The sequence below is a fragment of the Monodelphis domestica genome, chromosome 1, assembly GCF_027887165.1.
Source record: "Monodelphis domestica isolate mMonDom1 chromosome 1, mMonDom1.pri, whole genome shotgun sequence".
Lineage (NCBI taxonomy): Eukaryota > Metazoa > Chordata > Mammalia > Didelphimorphia > Didelphidae > Monodelphis > Monodelphis domestica.
In genome coordinates this window covers 270,228,233-270,244,661 of record NC_077227.1, presented here as the reverse complement: position 1 = coordinate 270,244,661, position 16,429 = coordinate 270,228,233, and the positions used below count along the sequence as shown (strand labels likewise).

The window sequence follows — 16,429 nt, the reverse complement described above, 5'->3', positions numbered from 1 at the left end:
GAGAAGATATTAACAAGACTGACTGACAATTGGTGAGGGAAGGGGCAACTGGGAGTAGCAGTTGGTTTTGTGACAAGCACTTCCTTCCTGGCCCTGGAAGTATAAGGAGGAGCTCTCCTGGTATCTGGATAGAAGTGCCTCTATTTTCCTGATTTTCCCAACTGTGTGCTCTCTCTGGATTCCTGTGATCATGTCATTAACAAAAGGACTTAAGGGAAGCATTTTGAACTGTAAGGCCGGTCTTTAGGGGCGTCAGCCTGAAGAGACAGGCCCAACCAGCTCTGAAGGTCAGAACTTTTCTTCCTCTCGCTGTCTAATGCTAAGACTTTTGTAATTAAGAAAGCTAGCACAAATATAGTATAGAGTGGAATAAGAGAAACCCTCCACCAGCCGGCCTCAGCTCAAAAGCTGAGAGAGACTCAAACCTCATCTAGGGAATTGCTCTTCCCTGATATCTCCCCAATCCAAACTTGTTATTAAAATTTATCTTCATTTGAATATCGCAGTCAGATAAGAGGACTAACATTTAAGGGGACATAGAGGGAGCTGAACCTCAGGACAGCCATTCAACTATAAATGGTCCTTATTGGACCCCTGGTGGGTGACAAAAGTCTGTGGGGAGGCTTGTCGCTCAGGAAGATCTGTGCTTACCTGCTCTGGGGTATCTGCAACATCAATCTATAGAAAAGACTTCCCCTCAGGCTATCACAAGTGGCCCATTTCTCAGGAACCCCATTTTTCAAAATAGCCTCTAGGCAGGGGGCATCTCTCTCCTTTTACCTCACCCGCAGCCATATTCCTTCTCTCCCTTCAACTCCTCCATTCCCTGCTACAAAACCTTCAGTATCCCCTGTTCTTAAATCCCACCCATTTCCCCTATATATATTATAAGTCCCAATATCTCTGAGGCTTAATCTGAGGTAGAACTGGTATCAATTGTAAATACAGAAGATTCATCTATAATGAACTCAAAGGATAGTAGGATAGATAGTATTTATTTCCCTTCAGAAATACTAAATCTTTTGGCTATGCCCCAAATGTCTTTCTTCAGGCTGGCAAATAGGAGAGAAAAAAAATGTTCCCATAAGAAGGGTTTATCTAGTCTTAACTATCACTACTGAAAATAACATTTTTCAGCTCCATTGTTATTCATTTAGTAATTTACACATTGAATAATTCAGTGATCATAACTTCCAATGTGTGTTTTTCCTGTGTCAATATTTATTGAACTTATGCAAATTGTCAAACTATAACAATACAACAAAAAGGAATGAGAAGAATAAGAGGAAGCACAGAAGAAGCATCCCTAAGCGATGTTCTGTTTTAAGGAGACCAAATGCTTTAATTTCTTTGTCAAATTAGACCTCTGCCTCTGTTAAATCACCAGAAAATTAAATGTCGCACTTTTTCTATAAAACAGAACCCTAGGTTCTAAGAGATTTATGGAGGGATCCCTTGAAAATAAATGTGTTCATGCCAGCCATGGTTAATTCCTGCCAAATGAATTCCTGAACTATGTGCTTTTTATCTAGTCACTAGCCCAGGCTATATCACCTTCAATTTCCTTTCCCCAGCCCTTCACAAAAAAAAGGATCATCTCAATTTCTACAGCTGTAAAGTCATGAACAGTCTCAAATACATCAGTAGAATGCTTGTTAACTTTGAGAAGTCAACTATCACAAATAAGAACTGGTTTCATTCACAGTTATAATGTAAATTGCTAAGCTTAAACTCATTAATTTGATTCATCACATCTTGGTCTAACTTACTCCTGGGAAAGTTGAGTCATTCTACCTCTGGCTTGGCAATTCAAGCATAAACCTGCACTATGCACATGGCTTTTAATGTTATTCTGAAAAACCTGAAACAGCTGCACTGCTGGCAGGAAAACATGGGATCACCAGGAAAATATCCAAAACAGTTGCATCTTTTAATTTATGACTGCACTGTTTCCATAAAGAGTATATAAAGCAGTTGAGCTTTTATAGGTAAAATGTAATAAACAGTCATATTCATTTATGCCATCAATGTAAAAAAGTTTATTTTTAAATGATTAATCATAACTTGAAAACTGTATTTCTTATACTTAATTACTTTAACAGGGAAATGAACAATATTTATTCTATGTATGAATTAGTCCTAAGATATTTGATTCTTACTACTCAAATCAGATAGACTTAGAATTATTCCTTTGCATATTAAAGATTATGAACTTTCTTTTTTGCATTCATTTATATTAAATATCTGAAAATAGAATGAAAGAATGATTTAATAAGAATTAGTATAATTATAAAGTTTATTATGCTCTTGAACTGTATGATGTGATTACTTTTAAAGTTTTCAACCTATTTTCACTATTACAACTAACTTTAATTCTAATTTAACAAAAAATACCCAAAACAGTTCATTGTTGGCATTCAAATTGTGGCCTTTCATTTTTCTAAAGTAGCTAACCTTAAAGTTCTTAAACTCGTTAATTATTGTGGTGTACCAAAGCATTTTAAAGGATCGGCCACACTGAAACCACACAGTGAGAATTTAGTGTTTTGCCTTCTTTTCCATGTTAATTCACATCTGTGTTGTTTTAATTCTTTCATGACCGTTACACAAGTACATCTCTGAACTAAATTCCTGGGGTTTCTGGCAGAGGTCAGTATCATTTCATGTGCACCTTTACAAAAGCACCAGAAAGAAGCCCTTGCCAATTCTATTTCTAAAAGTCAAGCTCAGCTGAATTTTGGTACCTGTAGATAACTACTCTGACTAGTGAGCAAACTCTAACATATACGGTCTATTTTTCACAGCTTTATTTAGGTACCCATAAATCTTATAAGCAGACACTAGGAAAAAGAAGTTTGCTTATTTTGTTGTATAATTTTTCACATACCTTATTTTTACTAAAAGTAGCCAAAGAATTGGAAACTGAGGATGCCCTTCACTTGGGGAATGGCTGAACAAGTTGTGGTATATGATTGTGATTGGAATACTATTGTGCTATTAGAAATGATGAAGTGAGCTGTTTCAGAAAAAAACCTGGGAAGACTTACATGAATTGATAAAATAAAGTAAGAAGAACCAGAACAATCTACATAGTAGCAGACTTAGATAGATTGATCCATATAGAATGATCCATGACAATTCCAAAAGACTCATAGTGAAAAGTAATTCTTCTTTCTCTTCTAAATATGCTTTGCATGATTCCATATGTATAATAGGTATCATATTTCTTATATTCTCAATGGATATCAAAGGGGGGCATAGGAATGATGCAATTTGGAACTTAAGATATTAACATGTATTTTTAAAAAGCACTACTTACATTGACAATGAAGCTAAAGCTTTGAACTTAATTCTAATTAGAAATTGGTCAAGAACTCTCTACTGGAAAAGAACAATGGTGTTACTCAAGAACAAGAAAATTCTCTATCCTCTTCCTCACCCATGAAAATGATCACCATGAAGCATTTTAGCTCCAGATAAATTAGGAAATCTCACAATATCATTATAGATATTACATGCTGGATCCTCTTACCACTGACCCAAATGAAAATTAAATAAGGAATGTTGAACAAATTGATTTTAAAGATGAGTTCTACATGCATACTGCTTTTATTTCACTTAATTATCAAACTTTATAGTGGCTTCTTTAATGGTCATAAATGGGTTCAAAAATGGTTCAAGCAATCATTGTAAGTGAACAACTATTAAAAGCTAGAATTTTCTTTTTATGAGGTAGACATTTTGAAAAGTTTCCATTTACATTAATATTTCACTAAACAGGCCAATTTCTAATAAAAAATTGTTTTGTTTTAACAAATTAAGATCTCTCCTACCCCACACTGAGAACACAAGAAAAACAAAAACCATTAAAACATGCATAATCAAACAAGACAAATTTCCACATTGAATATGTTTTTAAAAATTGCTCTCATTCTGGACACTTAGTCCTTTACCGCTCTATCAGCAGGTGAGTAATCAGGGTTCTTCATTAGTCCCCTAGAATTTTAGTTAGTCATAAGATTGATAAGAATTAAGTAGAACAGTACTCCAACAAACACATTTACATACCATAACTTATCTCTTCCCCAATTTATGGGTACATCCTCAAATTCCCATTCTTTGACATCTCAAAAAGATCCCTTAAGTATTTTTATACATCCTTAGAACTGGTTTTTCTTAGGATTACTTCCCTTAGTCTGCCCTCCCTATAATCCCCTCTTCCTCCTTAACCTAATAATTCTAAGTGAAATGTATTTCTAAACCTAACTCTGTAAGTATATTCTTCCTTCTTTTGACCAGATTAGATGAGAATAAGTATCAACCACTCCTCTAAATCTCCTCCCTCCTTGTTTGTATAGATGTTCACTTGTGCACCCTGATTATGAGTTGATTTTTCCTAACCTTCCTTCCCATCCACAGTATCAGGCGTTTTGTTCTTTCCCCTCCATTTTTTTTTTCGTTATGGTCATCAGGACAACTTCTGGGCCTTATAGTTAAACTGTCTACCAACCTTGTAGATGAGACACATGTATTATCTCCCTATTTGCATATAACAAGACAATTCTCATTTAATCTTTTATAATTGTTTATTCATGCTTACTGTTTTGTGTTGCTTTTTCTCCTGGGGCAAAGTTTTGTACTTTTTGTATCAATCTGTCAATTCTCTATTCAATTGTTTCATACAGAGTTCTCATTTCTTTTCTAGCCTTTTTCTCAAGCACCCTCATTCTATTTATAAAAAACATGTCAAACTTAAAAATAAACAAAAAAAAACCACAACTCTATCTCTTCCAGGAATTCTAGGTTATGCCCCCAAGCTATTTTTCTCTGGGGCATAGATGTTTTGTATAGATGTTTTGTAGTCACTCATTCCAGTCACCATGATAGCTCATTATGGTAGAGTTATTTTTTTCCTTACTCATTTTTCCAGCATACTTCTCTGCCACACTTCTGGGGGAAAGATCTGGGTTAGTCCCAAGTACTGCTTTCTTAGAGGACACTGAGTATTGTCTTTTCCCAAGATCTCAGGGACAGGCTAGGGAATGATAAGCTTTCAGTGTTCCCAAAGTGGTCTGATCCATGACAAACACTGATTTTCTGCTTCCCTAGTCTAGGTTATGCAAGTTCCTGACCTGAGTTTGGGTCTTTGCAAGTGCAGACTGCTATTGAACTTCACCCTACCAGTCACCAAGAAAGCTCTGTTCAGCCTGACAACTATAGGATTTCCTTGGGTCTGGGATTGCTGTTTTGGTATTCTTCTGCAAATTAGGCTAGATTTAGAAGTGAGACCCTGCTCTCAGTCTGGAATCTAAGCCAATCACTGCTGCTGCCAGTTTCTGAACTCTTTCTTTTCTTGCCCTCCCTTTACAGGAATACCATTACCCTTTCTCACTCTGTACTGCATCTATGAACCAGAAACGGGCTATGAAACCACCAATTTGTAATTGTTCCTATTATAGGGCCCTGGTATGGGTTTGGAGACCCATTCTGGGTTTAGGACTTTCTCTTGCTGAGGTACTTGGCCCTACCCCAACCCGAGGGACTGCAGACCAGCTAATCTTTCTCCCTATGCCAAAGTGGCCTGGATAAGGGCTCACAGACTTTTTTCTGGATTTCCCCATCAGGATACAGGCCAGTGAATTTTCTTGATCGGTTTGGAATAGTATGTGGACAGGAGCTCCTCACACTGCTTCTGATCATTCTGCCATTCTGACTCTGCTTAAGCACGACAATTTCAAATAGCCCTACCAACTAGTCCATATAAATAAAATCTAAGTGCTATTAGGAGAAAAATGTCCATTGAACCCAACTAATTTAGGACAAAGTTTAAAAGTCACAGAATTTAGAGCTAGAAGATACTCTTTCGGCTACCTAGTTCAACCTATAACCAAAAGGAATTTGCAGTTTAACATATTGTTGAAATAGTCTATTAGCCTATGTTTTTTCATGCATAAGGTGGAAACCTAATTAGTCCAAAGACTTTCTAATATACTTTTGGATAGCTATCGGATGTGAATTTTTTTTTCTGACATCAAGCCTTAATATACTTTTTTGTAACACAGATTTTATACCTTTTTGAGCTCACTGGGGCCAAACAGAATTAATTCTCTGGGAAAGCCATAGCTTAAAATGATTTGCATTACTAGCCTGAAAACTCTCTCAAAAACAATTTAAAAGCAAGTTCAATAATATGATTCAGACAACTATCATTAATGAGTCGGTAAATAAAGCACTATTCTAAAGATAAAGAAAATTCTGGTAGTCATTAAAAGAGTTCTGTCATTTCTTGAAAGCAATTCAACAAGCTCTTTACTTCTGGGCCAACTCACTTTCCAGTTGAGATATCTATACATACTGATAGACAAACAGCTACCAGGAAAAAAAAAAAAGCTAATGTTTTTAATACTAATATTCTACCAGTGATGATATATGGATAAATAATATATAAAATAATAATCTCTGAAGAATGAGAGCTGATTATTAGACAGAATAAAAAAGAGATATACAAAGTAGGTATGAATAGATAATTTATTTAATGAATTAAGACTATAGAAAGTCTAGCTAAAATTCTGACCATCAGAGGGGTGAACTACAAATAATGATGAGGAGAAAACTTAAGGTGCACAAATTCACTTGGATATTGAGAACCTGAACAAGGCATTTATGGGGGAAAGTGGTGAGCTCTATGACTTCCTAATGGTCACTGGCAACCTCTAGAATCCCAAAATAATATCCAGGAGTAATTCTGCAAATTCATATCAGTGTAATGATGAAAACTGATACTGTATGTGTTGGCCAGTTGATCTTGAATAAGCAGTTGCCTAACAGCTGGTAATGTCTGAGATTCAGTTACAGCAGTTGGGCCAAGTTAAAGGTTTGATAAATGGAGAATCACTGGAGACAGCTTATAACAAAAAAACACCTATTTTAATATGTTATTGAAAGGATCAAGGAAAGGAAGGAAAGGATAAGTATAGGATTGAGGTAAATTCCCTAATTTAATTATCCCAGTACCCAGTCTGCCTTGCAAGAGATTTTCTTCCTGCTTGAAAATATCAAGTCTGACTTAAGTCCTTAACTCTAACTAATTAACCCAATATCCAATCTTACTAAACTATACTAGTTAATTATCTTCTTATAAATATTTGAAATCTACTCTCTTCTTTTACTTTCTCCAGCTCGAAATCAATCCAGCCACTCTCAGTCTCCCAGCTGCTGGCCCTCTCCAGGCCCTGAGTTAGGCCTACTACCTCTGTAGTGACACAGAGAAAACTCAGCCAGTCTCTCTCCTCACAGTTGTTCTTCTCCACAAACTTTTCCTGAATATCCAAGTATTTTCCAACAGCAACTGTGACCAGCTCTTCTAGGGTTTTCCAGAGGAAATATCCAACCAACCACCCTGGGGGAAGTCCACCTCCCAGAGTGTGTCCATTCTCTCCAACAGCCCCCCTCCCTCCCCGACTCTTGGGAATTCTCTTAAGGAACTTCTATGAAGATTCTAGCTGGCTTCTTAAGATAACCCCTTCAATCCTCTTTCTCTGTTTCTGCTTACCAAAATCTCTAATTAGTCCAAGTAATTAATTAACTCTTCATTAATTATAATATCAGATACCATCAAGGTGCTATCCAGTGGTTATATTGGTACTTCTTGGGATGTTTCAGAAGTCACATTTTGTTTTGTTACAAAGATATCTGAACAAATTGTTTGGAGGCCTGGATAATGAAGAATTATCTCCATGAAAATAAAGACACTTAACTAGTATCCCAACACTTCCCCCAAATCCCCCCCCCAAAAAAAAACACAACAGTAAGACAGGCAGGGTAAGATAAGGTGACTGGCATTAAAAATAAATTATAAACAGATTTTGCATCACATGTACAACAAGATGGAGGGCTAAACATTGTCCCGAATCCTCATGACTACACAAACTTCTTTGAAACCATCTTCCAAGACAACTGAAGGACTATGTAGATACAATTACAATGCACTTTTCACACAAATAAAGGCAGATATAAACAACAGGAAAAATATTAAATACTCATGGGTAGGCTGAGCCAACAAAATAAAAATTACAGTTTTACTAAGTTAATTTAGTTATTCAGTGTAATACTAATCAAAATGCCAAGGAATTATTTTATGTAGCTAGAAAAAAAAATAAAATTCATATGGAAGAAAAAAGGTCAAGAATATTAAGGTAATCAATGAAAAAAATGTGAAGGAAGGCGGCCTGGTAGTACCATATTTCAAACTATATTACAGAGTAATGGATCATTGGAATAGATATGATATATAAATACATAGTAGTAAATGCCCATAATAACCTAGTATTTGACAAACCAAAAATCTAAGCTCTGAGGGTAAGAACTCACCATTTGACAAAAATTACAGAGAAAACTGGAAAGCAGTTTGTCAGAAATTAGGCATAGACCAACACTGCACATAATATCAAGACAAGGTCAAATTGGATAAATGATTTCAACATAAAGGATAATGGATCATTTGCAAAAATTAAATATATTAAAGCATTAAAACATCATAAACTCACAAAAACAAATATTAACTACAACTGTTATTGATTACAAGTTATACATTATAATCAATAAAGAACCTTTGAAAATGTATTAAAATCTATACGGAGGAGAAATAACTTCATCTTAAAGAATAAATGAATCAAAGAATAAATCATAGAAACAGCATATTCATCAAAGAAAATGACAACAATGAGACAATATGCCAGAAGTATCTAATCAACCCTCCAACTAAGCAAAAAATATTCATTTTGAAAATCAAAGATATTAACAGAATTAAAAATACAAAAAAAAACAGAATTTTAAAAAAATTAAAAATTGGCTCAAAGAAGCCAATTTCATTTAAAAAAACTAATGAAATTGGTAAAACATTAGCTACAGTATACAATATTTTATCCACTAATGGAATGTATTACAAGTAACAGTATGAAGAAGGAGGTAACATTGGAAAAGAATATTTAATAAGCTGGCAAGTTAGTTTGTTAAAAGAATAGTTGGACTAAGTAAAATAGTTGGACTTATTATATATAAAGAAAACATTTTCATCCTATTTGAAATATTAAAATATTATTTTCAATATTCAATTCTGTTTGTAGACTGTATTGTTGGCAATGGTTTATAACAGCACATGTTACTGGGCTATTTCAAATAAAAACACATCCTAATGAGTTACATATGACCCATTTTTTTTAAATGAGTTTTAGGAGTTTCACTTTATGAAGTCTGTTAGAATACCCTGCTAAATTTTTTATATATATGAAACTAGATTTTTCCCATTCCTTATCTATCCAGGAGAGAAAATCACTATTATCTATTTCTGTCTTAAGAAAAATCATTTACACTTGGCATTCCAAAAGAAAATGTTTTTCAAAGTTTGTTTAAAAGGCTAGGAATGGGTTCTTTTTTTTTTTTAAACCTTACCTTCCATCTTAGAATCAATGGGTGTATTGGTTCCAAGGCAGAAGAATGCGAAGGACTTAGCAAAGGGGTTTTTAAGTGTCTTGCCCAGGATCATGCAGTTATGAAGTGTATGAAATTAGATTTACACCCAGGATCTCCCAGTTCTAGGCCTGGCTCTCAATCCACAGAGCCACCCAACTGCACCCGAAATTGGTTATTCTTTTTTGATGTAATGCTCCAAGACACACTTAATCTCTTACTTACAAAATATTTAAAATATTCAATCTAAATTATATTTAATTATCACAGTAGGAGGTGGAGTCAAGATAGCAGCTTAGAAGCAGCAGAAGTTCAGACCTCTGAAAACCCTTACCCATCACAAACTAAATGCTCCTAGGGGATTGAAAATAAAACCTAACAACAAGACAGAGCCCAAGAAACCCTACTGCTGGTCTCAATTCAAAAGGTACGTTCCCAAAAGCCAGCATCCAAGAACACTCAGGTTTAAGGGGAAGACAGAAGGAAGGTCCCAGGACCCCTCCCCACCACCTAGAGCACTAAGCCTCCAGTGGTAGCGGGAAACTCTGGGCAGGCAATAGCACTGGTCTGAAGGGTGTACCTTGCACGCAGGGCTGTGCCAGGCTCAAAGCATCGAACACAGGAGGCGGGGAAGGAGCTGGAGAGGGAGCACAGAGCTAGCAGCCTGGTGAGAGCGGGGACCCTCCATATTGCTCCAGCCTTCCAGGTTGTTTTGGCCTCAAAGCACATCCAGCCCAACCCAGCTCAACTTAACCCCATCAAAAGTCTTCAGAGATTAGGGAAGTCCAAGATCCAACACCCCTCCCTCACAGACTACTGGACATAAATCCATTCAAAAGCCTCCAGAGGACAGGGAAGCATAAACTCCAACACCCCTCCCCCACGGACTGCACTGAGAGATCTGACAAAACTCCAAGAGGGGAGACTGACAGAAAGCCCCAAACAAAATAATGAAAGGAGCAAGAGTACAGACAAATACGGGGAGCAAAGAAGGGGTAAACATAAGTAAACAACAGAAAAAGAAGATAGAAATTATAATCAACAGCTTCTGTACAGACGACAAAAAAAGAGCAAAGAGAACAGTGGAGGAGAGATCACCAAACCATATAGCAGAAATCCCAGTGAATTGGATACCGGCCTTGGAAGAAGTCAAAATGCAATTCAAAACAAAATTAGGAGAGGCTGAAGACAATTGGGAAAAGAATTTAAAAACTAAGATAAGTCATCTGAAAACAGAAAATAATGTCTTGAAAGCCACAATCAACCAGCTTGAAAATGAGGCAAAGGAGATGAAAGAAGAGTCAAAGGAGATAAGAGATGAGGAAAAGAGAATGAAAATACGACCTCGAAAGAAAATCAGACAAGAAGGAGAAGGATGACCAAAAAGGCAGTGATGAAATCCACACTAAAGGACAAAAAAGCATGGAATATGATATTGTGGAAAGCAAGGGAACTAGGTCTACAACCAAGAATCAACTACCCAGTAAAACTGACTATATTCTTACGGGGGAAAGTATGGCCATTCAACAAAATAGATGAATACAAAAAATTTGTAAAGAAAAGACCAGACCTGATCAGAAAATTTGATGCCCAAGCACAGAATTCAAGAGAATAATCAAAAGGTAATTAAAAAAGAGGGAAAAAAGAAAAACAAAACAAAACAAAATCTTCTTTTACCAAACAGGGAAGAACAACCCAATCCATTGGGGCAGAGAATATATTTGCATCCTATAGGGGAGTAGAAGGGTAATAAACGGACTGGTGGGGAGAGAATAAGTACAAGAGGGTGGGGGGGTAGTTTTAGAAAGACTGCAGGGGAAAAAAGGAGGGTAATAAGAAGGGAGGGGAGTAGAAAGAGAAGGAAAATAAGGGTGGGAACTAGGAGGACTGCTTAAAAACACAAACATTGGAGTGGAAGGAAATACTGAAAGAAGAAAAGGCAGAATTAGGAGTAGAAATCAAAATGCTGGGGAATACACAACTAGTAATCATAACACTGAATGTGAATGGAACGAACTCACCCATAAAACGCAAGCGAATATCAGAGTGTATTAGAATCCCAAACCCTACCATATGCTGTCTACAAAAAACACACATAAGGAAGGTAGATACACATAGGGTGAAACTAAGAGAATAGAGCCATATCTATTGGGCATCAACTGATAAAAAAAAAAGACAGGAGTCGCAATGATGATATCTGACAAAGTAAAAATAAATCTAGTTAAAAGAGATAGGGAAGATAATTACATCATGATAAAAGGCAGCATAGACAATGAGAAATATCAGTACTCAACATGTATGCACCAAATGGCATAGCATCCAAATTTCTAAAGGAGAAACTAGTGGAGCTCAAGGATGAAATAGATAGAAAAACTACACTAGTGGGAGACATGAACTTTCCTCTATCCGAACTACATAAATCAAACCAAAAAATAAATAAGAAAGAGGTAAGAGAAGTGAATGAAATCTTAGAAAAATTAGAATTAGTAGATATTTGGAGAAAAATAAATAGGGACAAAAAGGAATACACCTTTTTTTCAGCCACGTATGGTACGTTCACAAAAATTGGCCATGTATTAGGCATAAAAACATTGCAAACAAGTGCAAAAGAGCAGAAATAATAAATGCAACATTCTCAGATCACAATGCAATGAAAATAATAATTACTAAGGGTATGTGGAGAGATAAATAAAAAAATTAATTGGAAATTAAACAATATGATGCTCCAAAACCAGTTAGTTAAAGATCAAATCATAGAAACAATTAATAACTTAATTGAAGAAAATGACAATGATGAGACATCCTATTAAAACCTATGGGAAGCAGCCAAAGCGGTAGTCAGGGGGAAATTTATGTCCTTGATTTCATATATTAACAAATTAGGGAGGGCAGAGGTCAATGAATTGGACATGCAAATTAAAAAACTAGAAAGTGAACAAATTAAAAATCCTCAGATGATGACTAAATTAGAAATCCTAAAAAGCAAAGGAGAAATTAATAAAATTGAAAGACAAAGAACTATTGATTTAATAGATAAGACTAAAGGCTGGTACTTTGAAAAGGGAGTCCTCACCTCTAATGAAGAGGAAATTAAGGCAATCATTAAAAACTATTTTGCCCAATTATATGGTAATAAATATGGCAATCTAGGTGATATGGATAAACATTTACAAAAATACAAATTGCCTAAACTAACAGAAGAAGAAATAGACTACCTAAATAACCACATATATTAGAAAAAGAAATTGAATAAGCCATCAAAGAGCTCCCTAAGAAAAAGTCCCCAGGTCCATATGGATTCACAAATGAATTCTATCAAACATTCAAAGAACAACTACTCCAAATATTATACAAACTATTTGACAGAATAAGCAAAGAAGGAGTCCTACCTAATTCATTTTATGATACAAATATGGTACTGATTCCAAAGCCAGGCAGGTCCAAAACTGAGAAAGAAAACTATAGACCAATCTCCTTAATGAATATAGATGCAAAAATCATAAATACGATATTAGCAAAAAGACTCCAGCAAGTCACCAAAAGGGTTATTCACTATGACCAGGTAGGATTCATACCAGGAATACAAGGATGGTTCAATATTAGGAAAACCATCCACATAATTGATCATATTAACAAGCAAACTGACAAAAATCACATGATTATCTCAATAGATGCAGAAAAACCTTTGATAAAATACAACACCCATTCCTATTGAAAACACTAGAAAGTATAGGAATAGAAGGGCCTTTCCTAAAAATAATAAACAGGATATATCTAAAACCATCAGCAAACATCATCTGCAATGGGGATAAACTAGAAGCCTTCCCAATAAGATCAGGAGTGAAACAAGGATGCCCATTATTACCTCTATTATTTAACATTGTACTAGAAACACTAGTAGTAGCACTAAAAGAAGAAAAAGAAAGTGAAGGTATTAAAATTGGCAATGAGTAGACCAAGCTATCACTCTTTGAGGATGATATGATGGTCTACTTAAAGAATCCTAGAGAATCAACCAAAAAGCTAATTGAAATAATCAACAACTTTAGCAAAGTTGCAGGATACAAAATAAACCCACATAAGTCATCAGCATTTCTATATATCTCCAACCCATTTCAGCAGCAAGAATTAGAAAGAGAAATCCCATTTAAAATCACTCTAGACAATATAAAATACTTAGGAATCTATCTGTCGAGACAAACACAGGAACTATAAACACAACTACAAAACACTCTCCACACAGTTAAAACTACATCTAAACAATTGGAAAAACATCAATTGCTCATGGGTGGGATGAGCTAACATAATAAAAATGACAATCCTACTCAAATTAATTAACTTATTTAGTGCCATACCTATTGAACTACCAAAAAACTTTTTTACTGAATTAGAAAAAAACCATAACAAAGTTCATTTGGAAGAACAAAAGATCAAGGATATCCAGGGAAATCATGAAAAAAAAAAAAGCAAAGGAAAGAGGACTTGCAGTCCCAGATCTCAAACTATACTATAAAGCAGTGGTGTAATATTTATTGGGAAAGGAAATAGGATTGGGAAAAATGGGGATAAATGGGAGGTTTCTATGGGGTATGGAGGAGTTAAGGAGAGAGAGGGAACACTGTTTGGTGAAGCAGGGGACAAGATGCCTCCTGCTGAGAGGAAATAGCAGGGCCAATAAGGGCGGTTTGTCTTTGAATGACTGAAACTGAAGTTTAGCTCCCTCTATGACCAGAAAAGATAGTCCACTTATCTGACTATGAATTCAAATAATATAAAGTTTAATAATCCAATTGGAATTGGAGTTTTTCCTAGTTTCAGAGTATAGGGCCAGGCCCTAGAGGCTGGTGGAGGGTTTGTCCCACTCCGTCAACTCTTGTTGTTCTAATTCAGAATCTTAGCAATAGACAGAAAGCAAACAAGAACAAATCTGACCTTCAGAAGCCTGTGTCTTCGGGCTGAACCAAGAAGAGCATGCCACTCCAGACTGGGCTGAACAAGCTCCTCTCCCCTCCAATACCCAGAAGCAAGACCCACACGGCAGGAAGACCCTAGTCACAAGACCCAACTGCCACTCCCAGTTGGCCCTCCCCTACACAAACTGTTAGTCTAGTTTCCTTTCCACAGTGGTCATCAAAATAATTTGGTACTGGCTAAGAGACAGAAAGGAGGATCAGTGGAATAGACTTGGGGTAAATGACCACAGCAAAAAGTCTATGATAAGCCCAAAGGTCCCAGTTTTTGAGATCTTTTTGATATTTGATTTGACTATTTGATAAAAACTGCTGTGAAAATTGGAAGACAGTATGAGAGAGATTAGGTTTGGATCAACATCTCACACCCTACACCAAGATAATCTCAGAATGCGTGAATGACCTGAATATAAAGAAGGAAACTGTAAGCAAATTAGGCGAACACAGAATAGTATACTTGTTAGATATTTGGGAAAGGAAAGACTTAAAAACCAAGGAAGGGCTAGGAAAAAAAATCACAAAATGTAAAATCAATAATTTTGATTACATCAAATTAAAAAGTTTTTGTACAAACAAAAGTAATGCATCCAAAATTAGAATGGAAGCAACAAATTGGGATTGGGAAACAGTCTTCAGATTGGGAAACAATCTTATTACAAAAAAACTCTGACAAAGGTCTAATTACTCAAATTTATAAAGAGCTAAACCAATTGTACAAAAAATCAAGCCATTCTCCAATTGATAAATGGACAAGGGGCATGAATAGGCAATTTTCAGTTAAAGAAATCAAAACTATTAATTAGCACATGAAAAAGTGTTCTAAATCTCTGATAATCAGAGAGATGCAAATCAAAACAACTCTGAGGTATCACCTCACATACAGCAGATTGACTAACATGACAGCAAAGGAAAGTAATGAATTCTGGAGAAGATGTGGCAATTAATGTGTTGCTGGTGGAGTTGTGAATTGATCCAACCATTCTGGAGGGCAATTTGGAACTATGCCCAAAGGGCGATAAAAGACTGTCTGCCCTTTATCCAGGTATAGCAGTGCTGGGTTTGTACCCCAAAGAGATCATAAGGAAAAAGACATGTACAAAAATATTAATAGCTGCGCTGTTTGTGGTGGCAAAAATTTGGAAAATGAGGGGATGTCCTTCAATTGGGGAATGGCTGATAAAATTGTGGTATATGTTGGTGATGGAATACTATTGTACTCAAAGGAATAACAACGTGGAGTAATTCCATGTGAACTGGAACAACCTCCAGGAAATGATTCAGAGTGAGAGGAGCAGAACCAGGAAAACATTATACACAGAGACTGACACTGTGGTACAACCGAATGTAAAGGACTTCTCCATTAGTGGCAATGCAGTGATCCTGAACAACTTGGAGGAACCTACAAGAAAAACCACTATCCACATCCAGAGGAAACACTGTGGTTAAACACCGAAGAAAAACAACTGCTTGGATACAGGGATCAAAGGAATAGGGTTGGGGATGTAGACTCTAAATGAACATCCTAGTGCAAACAACATCATTGAAATAGGTTCTGATCAAAGACACAAGTAATACCCAATGAAATTACAAGTTGGCTGTGGGTTGGATGGAAGGAAGGGAGAGAAATAATGTGATTATTGTAACCAAGGAATAATGTTCTAAATTGACTAAATAAACTAATTCAAATGGAAAAAAAAATAATTCTCACAGCACTTTGTTTATACATTATGCAGAAACATAAACTTTTATGTTAGAAGTAAAGCCATTTTATTTAAATTGATTATAAACTAATATTGGCAAGATAAGTCACCTTTTACAGTGGCTATAAATTTTTCTATGTTAAAAAACAAAGTGAACTTTGTCATAATCTGGGGGTAGATGTGTATAATTTACTACTAGTTAAAGTATAGGTCTAGAAGATAAACTATTGCTTTTGCTATTTAACTCATCAGAGAATATATTTTTCTGTTCTCAGATATAAATGTAGCAAT

General features: G+C 35.7%; 1 protein-coding gene across 1 annotated transcript in view; it reads right to left on the bottom strand.

Annotated features, from left to right (window-relative positions):
- MNAT1 (MNAT1 component of CDK activating kinase) overlaps positions 1-16,429 on the bottom strand; it is a 284,646-nt gene that overhangs the window by 1,191 nt on the left and 267,026 nt on the right. The gene's annotated exons all lie outside the window — the stretch shown is intronic.